Below are 13,125 nucleotides of genomic sequence, written 5' to 3' on the forward strand. Positions count from 1 at the left end.
TAATAGGTTCCTAATTACTCTGTTTCCAGCTTCACCATAATTCTAAACTATACTCTATACATTTGACAAAATAATCTTTCTAAGGCATATGACATATTTTGATTAAAAAGTCACTGTGACTCTCCATTTCTATTAAGATTAAAAAAGAAATCTCAATCTTACACTTGAAGCCTTTCACAATATGTCCAATAAACAATTCCAGAATTTACTTCCCTAAACATTTGATATGTTCTAGATAACCAAGATATAATTTTTCCTGATCTAATAATCCATATTTTGCATCCATTTCTTTGTGCTAGCTACATTCTGCTTCCCTGTCCTATAATGCATTCCCTTCTGACTTCCATTTTTAGTCTCTCTGTAGACTCAATACAGGCACTACCTCATGTACAACATTTTTTTTTTATTAGAAATTTGGTAAACTCTATCATTATTTATATATTTGCTCACATATGGACATATTGCATACCCCCTAACCCTCTTTTTGCAGTAGAAGACAAGCTTCTCCAAACACTGTTCATTTCATAGTAAGTATAAAGGCAATATATAACACAATACCTTAGGCATTTATATTTATAATAGGCATTTAGAAAATATTTATTAAATTGAATATTCCAGGACTGCAAACTTTGCAGGTGAAATAGGAGGAATTGCAGAATTTCAAAAATGAAAGAACTTCAGTAATCATCTAATTCAACTCATATTTAAGAAAAGAAAATCCAAGACAATATGACTATAATTATCTTGTCTTCTATTGAAGTCTTAAAGTGATGGAAAAATCTCATGGCAGGCCATTCCATTTTTGAATATCTATAATTTCTTGAAGTTTTTTTTTTTCTTTTTCATATACCCAAAGATGTCTTTACCCATTACTATGGATTTTGCTTTCTGGGACTGTAGAGAATAAGTGTAATTCCTCTTCCAAATGGTTGTTTTCAAAGTATTGAAAGACAGCAGTAATTCCTTGCTTTTGCCTTGTTCATAAAAAAAAACAAAACAAAACAAAAAATTTAACCATGCCTCCTACATATTGTATTTATGAAATTTACTTTTTAAAATTTTATTTAATTCTTTTTAAGGCTATAAATGTACAATAATTTTAACACATTTTTATATGAATCATGTCAAGGAAGAAAAATCAGAACAAAGGGAAAAAATTCCAAAAAACAAGAGAGAAAACAAAAGGAAAGGCAGAAAAAAGGTGAAAATACTTTAGAGTACTTTTTGTGTGACTGCAGTTGCCTTCAATTCCACTATTTGAAAATTGTCTGATCATATGCTTTGACCATTTATCAACTGGGAAATGAATTGTATTTTTGTGAAATTGGTAACTTCTCCATTTATTTTAGAAATGAGGCCCAACACTGGTTATAAAATTTTCTCTCAGCTTTCCGCTTCCCTTCTAATCTTGTCTACATTGGTGTTGTTTGCATAAACTTTAAAAAAAAAAAAAAAAAAAAACTTTAATGTAATTGAAATTAACCATTTTGTATTTCATCATGTTCTCTGTTAATTGTTTGGTCATAAATTTCTCCCTCCTCCAAAGATCTATCCCTTCTTCAATTTGCTTATAATATCACCCTTTATATATAAATCATGTGCCATGAAATTGATTTCTTAAATCTAAATATAAGTTCCTCCTATTATATTGCATCTTTAAAAAATCAATCCATATTAACATAAGAGGAAATATAATACTTAAATATTTTAATCTAAGAAAAAATTATTAAACAAACCATCAAGGAACTTCCTAAGGAAAAAAAAAAATCCTCAGAATCAAATGGATTCACAAGTGAATTTCTCTCAAAAATTTAAAGATTAATCCCAATCTTATATAAAGCACTTTTAAAATAGATGAATAAAGGAAGACCACTAAGTTCCTTTTGTGACAAAAAATGGTGCTAACATTTAAAAGAGAAGGATTTGAAATGGAAAGAAAATTATAGCTCAATTTCTCTAATGGATGTCGATGCAAAAATGTTAAATAAAATACTAGGAGGGAAATTACAGTATGTATCACAAGGATCACACACATGACTAGTTGAGGTTTATAACAGGAATGCAGGGCTAATTCAATATTTTTTTTAAAGTCTGCATAATTGACTACATCAATAAGGAAACAATGAGAAATTGTATGATTATCTCAATAATGAAGAAAAAAGCTTTTTGAAAAAAATATAAGACTCATTTTTGTAAAAAAAAATTCCCAAAAGAATAAGCACTAGACAATCTAGGAATAAATGAAGCTTTTCTTAAAACTCACAGCAAACACTATTTGTAACTGTGATGAGCTAGAAGCCTTCCTAGTAAGATTAGGGGTGAAAAAGGGATACCACTATTCAATATTGTTCTAAAAAGACTAATTATAGCAGTAAGAAAAGAAGGTAGAAAAAACAAGAGAAGGAGGAGGAGAAGGAAGAGGAGGAAGAGGGGGAAAAGGAGAAAGAGGAGGAGGAGAAGGAGGAAGAAAAAGAGGAAGAGGAAAAGGAAGAGGAGGAAGAAGAGGAGGAAAAGGAGAAAGAGGAGGAGGAAGAAGAGGAGGAAAAGGAGAAAGACAGAGGAAAAGGAGGAGGAGGAAGGGAAGGAAGAAGAGGAGGAAGAGAAAGAAGATGAGGAGAAGAAGGAGGAAGAGAAGGAGGGGGAGGAGGAGAAGGAAAAGAAGATGAAGAAGACGATGATGACGAAGAAAAAGAAGAAGAAATTAGAATAGGAATGAAAAATAAAATGGTTACTCTGCAAATATTATGATGGTGTATTTGGAGAATTCTAGAGAATCAAATAAAAATACTAGTTGAAACAGTGAATAACTTTGGTAAAGTTGCAGGATATAAAATAAATCCAGATAAATTATCAATGTTTCTACATTACTTAACAAAGTCCAGTATCAAAAGACAAAAGATAAATACCATTTAAAACAACTTCATACAATATAAAATGCTTCAGAATCTGAATGTCAGGACAAACCTAGGAACCCTGAGAACACAATTACAAAATATTTTTTCTTACAAAGTCAGATTTAAACAATTGGAAAAATTGGCAATTGTTCATATGGAGGACAAGCCAATGGTTTAAAAATGATAATTCTTCATATATTAATCTATTTATTCAATAACATAACAAACTACAAAAATATTTTATAGACCTATAAAAATAGCAAAATTCATATCAAAGAACAAAAGGTCAAGAATAATCAATTATTCTTGAGAATCAATTAAAGAGAGAAGAATCAATTAAATCAAGAGAATCAAATAAAAATATATGATCTAGTCATACCAGATTTCAAACTACATTATAAAGCAATCATTATAAAAAAAATTGATATCTAGCTAAGTTGACCAGTGGAATAAATTAGGCATACAATACATTATAGTAGATAAACATAGCAATGTAGTATATGAAAAATCCAATGATCTAAGCTTTGGGGACAAAAACTCATTATTTGACAAAAACTGCTGGTATAACTAGGAAACAATACATCAGAAACTAGGTATAAAATGACACCTCATACAATATACCAAAATATGGTCAAATTTGGTAAATGACATAGTCATAAAAAGTGATATTACATGCAAATTCGGACAGCATGCAATAGTTTATCTGTCAGATCTACAAATAAGAAAATAATTTATGAAAAATGAAAATAGAGAAATACAAAATGTAAAATAGATAACTTTGACTTTTTAAAATTAAAAACAATTGGACACATAAAAAAAAACCAATGCAATCAAAATTGCTCTCCCCAAAGCAGAAAATTAGGGGCGGGGGGAGAAATTTTGTAACCAGTGATAAAGATATCTTTTAAAAAAGAAAGAGAACAAAATCAAATATATTAGAATGTCATTTCCCAATTGATAAATGGTTAAAGGCTATGAATAGGCAGTTTTCAGATAAATAAATCAAAGCTAGTTACAGTCATTTAAAAAATCCTCTAAATTACTATTGATTTCAGAAATGCAAATTAAAACAACTCCAAGGTACCACTTCACATGACAGAAAAAGTTATTAATAAATGTTAGAGAGTGGAAAAATTGGGAAACTAATGCTCTGTTGGTGGAGTTGTGAACTGCTCTACCATTCTGTAGAGCAATTTGAAACTATGCCCAAATACCTATGAAACTATGCATATCTTTTGATCCCGCAATACCATTGCAAAGTCTATATAGTAGAGATATTTAAAAAAAAGGAGGAAGACCTTACTTGTGCAAAAGTATTTATATCAGATCTTTTTCTGGTGGGCAAAGATTGGAAATTGAAAGAATGCCCATCAATTGGAGAATAGCTGAATAAATTGTAGTATGATTGTAATGGAATATTATTGTGCTATAAGAAAGGACAAACAGGATGCTTTCAGAAAACCTTGGAAAGACATATGAACTGATGCAAAGTGAAGGAAGCAGAACCAAGAGAACATACATACAGTAATAACAATAATATATAATGAAAAATTACGAATGACAGAGATTTCCAGTAATACAATGATCCAATATAACTTTGAAAGACTTATGATGAAACACGCCATTCACTTTCAGAGAAAGAACTGATGAGAACTGATGTTTGAATATATCCTGAAGCACACTAGTCTCTCTGTCTCTTTCCTTTCTTTCTCTCATTCATTCATTCATTCTTTGTCTCTTTTGCTCAAGTCTTCTTATACAGAATAACTAATATGGAAATATTACATAATTGCACATGTATAACCTTTATCATATTCTTGCCATTTCAGGGAGGGAAGAGGGAGAGAAGAGAGGAAACTTAAAAAAAATGTAAAAAAAAAAAAAAGTTTTTTAACATGTAATTGGGGGAAAATAAACTATTAATTTAAAAAAGTCTAACTAGTTTGCCAAGATCTTTTTGAATCTTGATTCAATCAGTCATATAATATGCTAGTTATTTCTCCTATGAATCATCAGTAATTTAATGAGTCCTTTTAAGTCTTTCCTCAAAAAATCATTGATGGAAAATGTTAAACAGTACTTGGTTAAGCACTAAAGTCATCCTTCTAAATGTAGATAACTACTTTATGTACATACTTTATGCAGAGGAGTGAGTATTCATCTTTCCCCTTAACTTTCTCTTGCTCCCATGTTTTTTATAAGTCTTTTAAAAATACAATTGTTTGGGAGCTATCTGTGCATATATGTCTTTTTAGACAATTTCTATTTTTCCTTTTCATCAGATTTGTTCACATTTCTATTTTCAAAATTTCATTTTTTGAGAGTTCCTCATCTTTCCTTAGCTGACAAAAGACTGGCGTCAATTTCTTCTGGAATTTAATTAGAATTTAATTTAATAAAAGAATATACGTACCCTTTTTTTTTGAATCCTTAGAATTATCTCTTAAAATATTTAGCATATACCATGCTAAAATTCTCTTCTACAACCACCTTCAGGAGGGAGTTTCAGGTACTCCTTTACGTCAGAAATCTCTAGTGGTCCCTGGATAACTGAAATATTGCATTGCTGTCATATCATGTCTCTCTGCCAGTCTTGCTTCTTTTCTGAGCTTCTTTTCTCTTTGATCTTTTTAATACAAGAAGTCTGTAATATTCTCCATTGGAAAAATCACTTCAATTTGTCCCACCATTGATTTTTAATTAAATGTTTTTCATTAAGTTTGGTATGTGTGTGTCTGTATGTGTGTGTATGCATTTTTGTTTTCTTTATTATATTTCATTTTTTTAAAAAAGTATCAACTTCTTTTTAAGATATCACATAATTTAGATTCTTATCTACATTTGTTAAGCATACTCTCCCCTTAGAATCCTTTCATTTATGCATTTTAAGCCTTTATCTAGAGATCCAAATCTTATTTTCAGATTTAATCTTCTTAACAATTGTAAATTAACAGCAAATATTGCTTAAGAAACTATTATGTAACAAGCTTGGTGCTGAGAGTATTATTTTATTTTTATACTAATGACCAATTATTAAATTAAGATCTTGGCTTTTCTCCTTTTATTTGCTCATTAAGGCCCAATCCCTATAGAAGAATAATTCAGAATGAGTTTCTGAATGACATGAGACTGTCTTAAGCTTTGGAGAACATGGTCTTTGTACTGGATCCACCCAAATAGAAGATCTTCTTTTTAAAGTATAAACAGAAATCAACATGGGTGAGTTCTTTCCATGGAGAAATAAGGATCTCTCCTTGTAATACTCCAGTAGAATTTAGGATAACCCAGTTCATGAAGGAGAAAAAACAATCAGAACATGAAGGTGGATCCTTCTATCCATATAGCCATAGATGACTGAGTCTCATGATCAAGCCATGTTCTCAGCTGGAGGAATGAAAAACTTTTAGACCATTTTCTCATTAAATGCCTTCCAATCAGGTTTGGTTTTCACTTATCAAGAACTTTCTCTTTTCCAAAAGTATATTAAAGTTTTCAGGCTCTCCTTTCTTTTTTTTTTTCCTTCATTTTTTTTTCTGCCTCCAATTTTTTATTAGCTAGTCCAGGTATAAGTTGATTATTAATTATCCAAGCACTGTGTCTCTAGAAGATTTTCATTCTTCACAGTGCTAAGAATTAGGAACAAAAATACAAACAGAGAGATAGTCCTTGCCTTTTGGAAACATATACTAATGGGGGACAGCAACTCAGAAATGAAGGCTGACAGGGGGTAAGGAAACAATGGTACTCAGGATAGTAACATTAAATAGGAAGTCCTGAGTATCCTAAAGAGCAATAACACTGGGCTAATCTAGGTACTGTCTTTGAATATAAATTTGGGAGGAGCCATCCAATCAGAGACAGAACCCATGTATGAATTCTAGAACTGGAGGGAATCTTCAAGATGAAGTGCTTGGGCATGGAAGTCAAGAATATAGCAATGAATTAATTTAGGGTCTCTAAATGTAAATTTTTGATAGGAAGTTACTTTTCATCCAGTTTTATACAAGCTATCATCTCAGTCAAGAATACTTTTCCCTTTCATCCTCACCTCTTAGACTAACTAACTTTCATCAACATTGATTAAGATTAAATGTCATCTCTTGATTGTAGCTTATACTCTCCAAAAGAATCTCTTTGTATTTATCTCAACATTTATATTTGCATAAAAATGTGTATTTACTTCATACATGTTGTATTCCTGCAATGTTATAGGATTTCTTTGAGGGCGAAGTTTTTAAATTTTTGTCTGTGTCACTAGTTCTTAACAAAATATCTTTGTAAGTGATTAATAAATACTTGTTCAGTTAAATACCTAATCTCCTTCACTTTTCCCATTCTCTCTTAGCATCCTTTGCAATCCTCATGCCACAATTCAGTGACAGCAATGTTAGGCCTCTAGTTTTGCTGCTGCCATAGTGTTAGCTGAGGTTGAGAGACAGGGAGTACATGAAACAATTCCTGCAATCAAGCAGAATTCTAAGATCAAGCTGTGATATGAATGAAAGGCTAGGATATAGAGCTTTAGCTGGTCATAAACACACCACTTCAATTTTAACCCTATAACTGAGGGGTTAATATCTTTAGGCCATTTTCCCAGAATCATTAGATTGACTAAACAACTTAGTTAAATCCAAGCCTACTATGTCCATATTAATATAGTGTCTTATAAATATTTTGGGAAGAGATCTTTGGAGTGAGAAATGGGACAAAGTCTTCTTAGTATTGTCTGAACCATACCCCTATACTGACTGTGTCTCCTTACAATATGCTTATAGATTCTATAACTAACATCTTCTCTCTAAATTAGGATATAAAAGTACCCAAGTGTAGATTATGATTATGTGCTTATAATATAAGACTTATGCATGCAATGGTCCATAAACTACAATATCAACCTCAAAGCCATTGAAGGGCTTTGATTACAATGCTATAATCACCTGAGGTGAGTCATATGATCCATTAATTCTGCAGGCTTTTTGATCTTCATTTTTTTTTCAGAAATGAAAATTAACAAAACTTTCATTCAACAAAAAGCAATGATGAACATCTTAACTTCTTTATTTTCATCTGAGATAGTATGTTTCTTCAAGTGCCAGATGTAGTATAATGGATCACTGTCCATTGGCATCTTGGGCAATTGCACTATAAATGTTACATAAATGGATTTGGCCTGAAAGGATAGTATTGATTTAATTTGTCTCATTTGGTTATACTGTGATCAACACTTAAGATTTAGATTTAAATCATGTCTTCTACAGGTAAAGTGACCCAAGGTGAGTGAGTCAACCAAAAGAATGAAAAAAGAAATATTTTCCCTCAATGGGGAAATCAAAGAGATGCCATTTTGTCCATGGGGGGACATTTTATTCTCCTCCTGAGGACAATGGGAAATAGCATCTTCTCAGGAAGGAGAAATGCAATAAGCACTTAGAGGGAGCATTTTTATTTCCCTGTCAACATGAAAATGCTAGCCTCTCAATAGTAGGATGAAAGCTCTTTCAAAGCCAAGAATGTGACTGGGGAAATGTTCTGCTTCATCTATCACTTTGGACATCAGTAGAATGGGAGGAAAGGTGTTTCTTCTAACTGACATGAAAGGTAGTCTTCTGCATGTTTAGTACAAACTCCTTTAGTTCCCATATTTTCCAGGAAATTAGGTATATGAATGAAAGAGAGGGTCAGGAGAAATGCAGAGAGGAATGACAGCTTTTTTTTTTTTTTTTTTTTTAAGCGTTATCTTTTTGTGTATGAGTGAAATGGTTGCATGCTGAAATTAGTGTTGAATGATTAAAAATGATTAAAAATTTAAACTGTTTAGTGGTTCATTAAGCCATTGTGGGAACAACATATCATGGGGCTTTAATGTCAGAATTATTGTAGCCTGAATACATAAAAATCATAAAGAAATGAAGAGTAGCCTGAATTTTTAAAGCCCAACAACAATGTGTATCTGAGGGAATGCCTCATTAAGGTGCCTTCTGTGAGTCATCCCTATGAAGTGAGAAAATATTCCTATACTTCCAAATTACAAATGTGGAAACTGAGGTCTAGGGTTCTCCAACGGATTAGACTGAAGTGACACAAAGACACCCATATTAATTCTCTGGCAATAAAAATCATTGGCTTAGCTGCTATTATTAGTTTCTGGGTTCCTGCTGTTACTCAAGTGGCAAAGATATCTATTAATTAAACAAAACAGCCAGAGAGCTCCCCATGAGTTCACAGACATGGAATTCCCCAATGATTCAATGCAAATATCTGAAACATCTGTTTTGAAAATGATCTCTGAGGTCCTTTTCCAGTTCCAACTTTTGTGAACCTAGGATGGATGCAGGGCATCTGAATATATGTTCTTATTCCATTAGACAACATATCCCATGAAGAGAGGAACAACTGTGTCTAAACCTTATATTCTGTATTTCTTTTAGAACCTAAAACAAAACCCCTATACATATTCACTCATCCTTTCCTCCCTTGCTCCATTCTCTGAAGAAATAGCTCTTTTTCTTATAAAAGTGAAACCCTGTAAGTATGTCTTAGATTCTATTTCATCATATTTCTACAAAAGCTTGCTCTAACAATTATTTTTATTTTCTCTTTCATTTTTAAACTCTGTTTTTCTACTCAATTCCTCTCTATAGCCTAGGGATTTATCCTAATCTGCTTTATCCTTAAAACATCAAAATTGGACTTGATATCTCCTAAGGCTATCCTCTTTGTTTTTCTCTTTTAATCAAGATCTTGGAGGGGGTGGCTTTCTTGACTCATTCAGAGTTCCATTTCCTTGATTCCAACTCACTTCTCTATCACTTATAATTATTATAATATCAGGCTTTCAATATAACATAAAGCTTTTCTTATGTTAACATTAGGTTAATATTAATGATTTTAATGTCTAAGTCTCAAAGTCTTTTCACCAGTTTTCAATCTAATTAACCTGCTTGGAAACTTTCACATTTCCAAAAAAAATTTTTTTTTTTTGTTCATGGGTATAGATTGTAACTTTGCCTATCATAATATTGCTCTCTCCTGGTTCTCCTCACATTTGTGTATTCTTTCTCAGTCTTCTTAGTTATCTTCCACTGTGATTCCCTATTCATGAGTATCACCCTGTTCTTCTCTATTATATTTAGAACTCTTCTTCTTTTACCCTTATTTGCCTTTGATTGGTGAGCTCATTACAAAACAAAACAAAACCCAACAACAATATTCTGTCTAGCCATCACATATTCTTTGCTGGCCATCTTCTTGTTATTTACTCCACCTGGCACTGTAATCTTTGAATCACTGAACTTTAACATATATGCCCAGTCTGTTCAGGCCACTAGACTTTGTACCTCATCTTACTGAGATATCCTCTGAAGGACTATCAGGACTTACCATTTGCCCTGGCATCATATATCTTCTCTCAACATCCTTTCAGGTCTGGAATCATGGTCAAACCAATATTGTCATCTCTACTGTAAAGAATACATCAATCAATTCCTTTATGAACTCACAATTCCTTTAACATTCCAAATCAACTCACAAGTCATAGATCATAATTCCATGTTCTCTTGCTCCTTATTATGAGCTTTGTAAGGGCAAGAACTATCACATTTTTTGTATTTATATAGTTATATAATAACATTACATATTAATGGATGCATATTAGCCATTCAAAATACCTTTTTACCCCATTCATTCAACATTCAACATCAGTGGCTTAATTATCTCCTATGGATTCAAATATATCTCTTTAGATATATCACAGGGCATCTCACTTGGATATTCTTTTGGCACCTAAAATTTGTATATCCTTAATTAATCCTAACATCTTTGCTCTAAATAAATGCTCTCCATAATTCTCTATTTCTATCAAGAATACTGTTATCTTTTCAGTCACTCAGTTGATAATTTTGGAGTTATCTTTAAATTTGCTCTCTCCCTCATTATACCTTACTCAATCAGTTGATACATCTTTGTAATTCACAATATCTGTCTTATCCATTCCATTTTCATAGTCTGCAAGGGTAGTTCAGGTCCTTATCACATAGATCACAAACTATATTCAATATCCTTTTGAAGCATCTTCTATGCATTACGCATTATTGATAGCTAGTAGAATATTTTTAAGTGGCCTACCAGTCCTCAACTTCTTAGCTCTCTCATCCTCCACAGAGCTAGAAAAATAGTCTCACATAGTTACAGTTTTTGCCATATAACACCCTTGCTCGAAAGCTTTCAATGGCTTCTTATTGCCTTTAGGTCAAAATATGAATTGTTTGTCATTTGAAAGTCTCTGATATCTTATTCCTATTTACCTTTCTAGTTTTATTTCCTATTACTCACATTCATGCACTTTATGCTCCAACTGTACTGGACTACTTGTTTCACCAATTCAACATTCTATATTCAATTCTTTTGTACTTTCATATGATGTTTCTTGCATCATTAATGCACTCTTTAATTTCTGAATCTTTATCATTTTTTAAAACTTCCTCCAAATTCCTCCACTTGTATTCCATTCTTTACCTCCCATCCCTTGCACATAGTAGATTTTTTTTTTTTTTGCTTAGTGAATTGATTTTGAATTCTACTCCACGATGATAAGAAAGTTAACCTATTTTTGTCCACAAGGACAAAATATCAAAAGATATATTTCAGTTAGGACCTTTTTCAGAAATCATTACATTCTAAATTTGTACACTTATTTTGTATATGTTAATTAGAAGCATCTTACATGCATAGTCATTCAAATTCCGAGGAATTAAATTCCTAATTGGAAAAGACCATAATAGCTTAATTAATTAGCTTAATGAGTTTAACATTTATTGACATTTAAAACTGGACAATCTTTTTTTTTTCTTTTTAAAAGAATAGTTTGCATATGCAAAATAATTGTATGGCTTTGAAAATATCCTTTCAATTTTTATCCTAAATTTTATCCTAAAAGTAATTATTTATCATAGTCATCATTGTTATAAAATTAATTTACATTTACATAATGGCATGGTTTTCAAAGTATTTTCTTCATATTGTAGAACACTAGAAAATATCTTTCAATTATTTTGTAAAATGGAGGCTTGTAGATACCCAGAGATGATTCCGTAAACTAAATGTAGGAAGAGCTTCATAGATTTAGATCTCAATATCATTGAAGAAGTAAATATTACCATAACCATAAGTACCAGATGATGATCTGACAAATTGAAATTCAGAGAGGTGAAATTATTTCCCAAGGTTACTAAATAATTACATGATAGATATAAGATTTTAACTTTGTTTTTCTAAGTCACAAAGCAGTAGGTTTTTTTTTTGTTTGTTTGTTTATTTTTTGCATCTTAACAAAGATCATCATTTACTTACCGATTTATAAGACCAAAGGGAAAGAGGTAAGTAAGCTAAGGAAGAGAAAATTTTTGTCAGGCTTATTGCAGCAGGCCATACATGGTCCTTCAATGTAGTATTTAAAGCTCTAGGAGAGGATCTGCATATTATTTTTATCTTATGTGCATTTCTATTGAATAGTTCATACTGAAATATATTTTTCTTCTTTCATAAAGGCCACAGTGAAGTTGAGCAGCAAAATATTGTCTTTTGTGTAGGGGTTTTGTGAGTAATTTGGGAGAAGAGGAAGGATGAGAGAGTGTATCAAAAAGTAGGAAAAAGGGGGAAGAGAGAGTCATGATGGAGTTAGAAGCAGAATTTTTTCCTTAGCTTCTCCACAAATTCCTTCACAATATAAAAACCATATTCTGAGCATGAAAACTTAAATACATATAAATATACCTATACCTATATGTATCTAGCTATAGATATGCATATATGTATATATGTGTTTATATACATATCTACAATGCTAATTTATATGTGTCTTGTGTTATATGTGTGTTGTTTATTTTGTGTGTGTTTGTTTGTGTATCACAGAGAATTCTCTTTCCAGGTCAGGACATCTTTGTAAGAAACACAGAGAAGTCTGCTAACAAGGAGGGAATGATGAGTCAAAGATACAGTACAATGGCAACAGCAGTGAAGAATATTTTAGTACTTGGCAACAGACATCAAAGGGATTAAAAATCAGGATAAGGAGCATCTTGACCACCTCCCTCCCCACACACAATAAAACATCACAGATCCTGATAATCCCTTTATAAGCACTGGCAACAAGAAAATAGAAAGTGCCATCTTCACCCAGAAAAAGAACCATAGAGATTGAATGTAAACCAACACAAGCTATAATTGCTTCTTT

The 13,125-nt window shown here is 31.7% G+C and overlaps 1 long non-coding RNA gene across 1 annotated transcript; it reads right to left on the minus strand.

Moving 5' to 3' along the window:
- Window positions 1-587: 587 nt before the first annotated feature.
- LOC141553556 (uncharacterized) lies at window positions 588-10,328 on the minus strand. Its single transcript, XR_012485521.1, has 3 exons — window positions 10,275-10,328; window positions 5,308-5,444; window positions 588-974 (listed from the first exon to the last, which is right to left on the minus strand). It is a non-coding gene; the product is annotated as an uncharacterized LOC141553556 (long non-coding RNA).
- Window positions 10,329-13,125: the final 2,797 nt, after the last annotated feature.

This window comes from Sminthopsis crassicaudata, chromosome 2 (assembly GCF_048593235.1).
Source record: "Sminthopsis crassicaudata isolate SCR6 chromosome 2, ASM4859323v1, whole genome shotgun sequence".
Taxonomy (NCBI): domain Eukaryota; kingdom Metazoa; phylum Chordata; class Mammalia; order Dasyuromorphia; family Dasyuridae; genus Sminthopsis; species Sminthopsis crassicaudata.